Source organism: Silene latifolia, chromosome 3 (genome assembly GCF_048544455.1).
Source record: "Silene latifolia isolate original U9 population chromosome 3, ASM4854445v1, whole genome shotgun sequence".
Classification (NCBI taxonomy): Eukaryota; Viridiplantae; Streptophyta; class Magnoliopsida; order Caryophyllales; family Caryophyllaceae; genus Silene; species Silene latifolia.
In genome coordinates, this window is record NC_133528.1 from 85,590,191 (window position 1) to 85,593,881 (window position 3,691).

The following is a 3,691-nucleotide window of genomic DNA, read 5'->3' on the forward strand; positions in this document are numbered from 1 at the left end:
AGTGAAAAGTTGGTAAAAATAATTTTTCTCTTATTTTTATGGTCATAATTGTTAAAATCGATAAACCGCAACATTGTTTTTCTCGATAAATTTTCGAACTTTTTAACCTAAGTTTTGAACATTATGAGTGTCATGGTATTTTTCCAAAATGTTCATGAGTTTAAATTTCAAAATTTGAAATTATTTGAAATTTTTATGATTTAATTTGAAGTTTATGGCATAATTTTGTATTTTAGGTCCATTTATGAACAATATTAAGAAATCTAGGTTAATTATTGTCAAAATGTTAGTGGAGACTAATTTTGAGTCCTAAGATGGTTAGGGTAATTAACGTGTACATAAATGTGATTTTATGTAATTATTGTGATTTTAAAAGGTTAAATTACGTAAATCCGTAAAAACCAATTAATATACGATATTGGCTCTTTAAAGGCGATTTAGCATAAAATTGGGCATGTTCATACATATTATAATGCTGCATTTTATTTATGATTGTCATATTTTAATTTTATGTAATTTTTGAATTATGTAATTTTACTTAGTATGGCCTTAGTTTTAATTGATATTACCTGAAATGTATGGGAATATCGATTCGGTTGTAATTTATTGTGATCTCGTATCACCGTTTTGTAATTTAATAGATTTATTTTTATTTTTAATTACAAATGTATAATAGGAAATTATGTAATTTATTATGTAATTTATTTATTCCGGAGTACCTTGAAGACGGTGCCACTCGAGAAGGCGATCCATTAAAGAAAGTGTTGCCTTGAAATGCGTGCCAAGACCGAAGTTCAAGGGACCAAAGGAGTCTGTTTCCGAATTTGTAATAGTTTATTAGATTTACTATTTTAGGAAGGTCATACTAGGATTTTATTTATGCTTTGCATTTTATTTATATGTTGCATGCATCGCTAAATCGCCATAACTAAACATGCATTTATATCGAGTTTATCGACCGTGTCAATTACAATTATCGTAGTTCACCGCTTTAGTTCACTTAAAACGTGATAGATAATAAATTGACATGACCTCTCGCTAAAATAAACAATTGAGACTTAGCCTTACCAAAAAGTAGAAACCATGAAAACCTATTTCATGAGGGAGTGCACTCGGCCCTACCGGGGTACAAACCTTGTTACGTAGGGGAAGTGGGTGATAAATGTCTATCCACCGAATTCATGTTGATAAGGGATGAATCGGCCCTACCGTGCCCAAGTTGATGTGGATTTGGATCATGGACACATTTATTCGAAATTTGGATTGAGCTCAACGGAAGTATTCGTGACCGTAGTCGCATGTGTTCCGGGCTAAAGATAAATATTAATGTAATTTTATCGACCAAGAGTTCTAAAAGTAGAATCGATTAAAGAGTTAATCCACCGAGTTATATTGATAAGGGATGAATCGGCTCTACCGTGCCCAAGTTAATATGAATTTGGATCTTGGAATCATTTATAATAGTTAGGTAGAGGTCACTATATAAATGCTCATATCTTGTTAAATTTTATTTACAAGTATGACTAAAAAGACAAATGTTAATATTTCATTTTCCTCCATACTTGTAGTTCATTACAATGAATCCATCAAACGCAACTACACCGATAACTATTGAGTCTTGCCACAATGTTCTTGACGACGTTTGCTTCAACAATGATTTCGACACTACTAGAGAACTTCATTTTGGGATAGGTTCGGATGGAAACATAAACTTCATCACTTCTTCTAAACCTCCTACTACTACAAGATCTCTTGTGAGCCGGTCTCAAGAAAACCGCCTCATAAAATCTATAGGATCTTTGTCTTTGGAAGAGAAAGATGCCAAAACTAGTGGGAGCCCAAGCAATCAAGTTCTTGCTTCCAAGGGCAAAAAGTTCAAGAAGAAAGGAAAGAAAGGGAAAAACTTCAAGCAAGTTGAAGATGAGTGCCATTATTGCTATGGCATGGGACATTGGCTTAGGAATTGTCCCGTATATTTGCGAAATATAAGGGAAGGAATCATCGTTCCAAAAGGTAAAATTCCTAAGGAAATTTATGTTGTTGATGTAAATTATACTTCCACTACGACATGGGCACTGGATACCAGTTGTGGTTCTCACCTTTGTAATCATTTACAGGGGTTAAGAGACGTGAAGAGGCTTAGCAAGGGAGATGTGGATCTACGCCTTGGAAATGGAGCTCGAGTAGCGGCCGAATCCAAGGGAACTTATGTATTAGCTTTGCCTAATGGATTTGAGTTGTATTTACATAATTGTTTTTATGTGCCTACACTTTCTAAAAACATTATTTCAATCGCTATGTTGGACATGGACGGTTTTTGTTTTGTCATTAAAAACAATCGTTGTACTATTTCAAGGAACGACTTGGTTATAGTCCAAGCTCCTTCCATTAATGGCATTTACATTTTAGAAACCTCGAATCCGACTAATGACATCTACAACATTCAATCAAAGAAACTCAAATCAAGTGATCCAAATGAATCGTTCATTTGGCATTGTCGATTAGGTCACATAAACGAGAATCGCATCAAAAGATTAATTTCGACTAATGTGATTACACCATTTGATTATCAATCATATGGAACATGCGAATATTGCCTTCTTTGCAAGATGACTCGTAATCCTTTTAGCGGTAAAGGAACACGAGCTAGTGAGCTATTGAGACTCATACATACCGATGTGTGTGGACCAATGAGTATCACCGCTCGAGGAAATTATAACTACTTCATAACCTTCACCGACAACTTGAGTAGACATGGGTATGTCTATTTAATGAAGCATAAAAGTGAAGCTTTTGAGAAATTCAAGGAATTTCAAAACAAAGTAGAGAACCAATTGAACAAAAGGATAAAAGCACTACGATCCGATCGTGGTGGAGAATATCTTAGCCATGAATTTGATTCACACTTGAAAGATTGTGGTATTATATCACAACTTTCTCCACCCGGAACACCACAAATCAATGGTGTTGCCGAAAGGAGAAATCGAACCCTACTTGATATGGTTCGATCAATGATGAGTCAAACCGAGCTACCAAACTCGTTTTGGGGATTTGCGATTCAAACCGCAATTAGATCTTTGAATAATAGTCCCACAAAGACAACCGAAAAGACTCCATATGAGATGTGGACGGGAAGGGTTCCCAATATATCCTATATGAAGATTTGGGGATGTGATGCTTACGTCAAGGCAAAGACCGACAACAAGCTTGCCCCAAGATCCGAAAAATGCATCTTTGTAGGTTACCCCTCGACCTCTCGAGGATATTACTTCTACAAACCTCAAGAAAACAAAGTGTTTGTGTCTTGCGAGGCTGTCTTCTTAGAAAGAGACTTTATTTCTAAGAGACAGAGTGGGAGAAATTTTGAACTTGATAAAGTTCAAGAGCCACAAACCGTGGTAGAGACGCAAGAAGATGTTCCTTCGTCGTCTAACGCGGTTGTCCCTCCTCCACTTAGAAGAACGGGCCGAGTTATTCGCCATCCCGATCGATATGTGGGACTTATCGAAGACGATGGAACACTCGATGTGTTGCTTTTAGAAAGTGACGAGCCTGCCACCTACAAAGCTGCAATCTCTAGTCCAAATTCCTCCTTATGGCTTGAAGCCATGAAGTCCGAGATGGATTCTATGCATGAAAACCAAGTTTGGAACTTGGTGGATTTGCCTAAAGGGGCAAGACCTCTTCAATG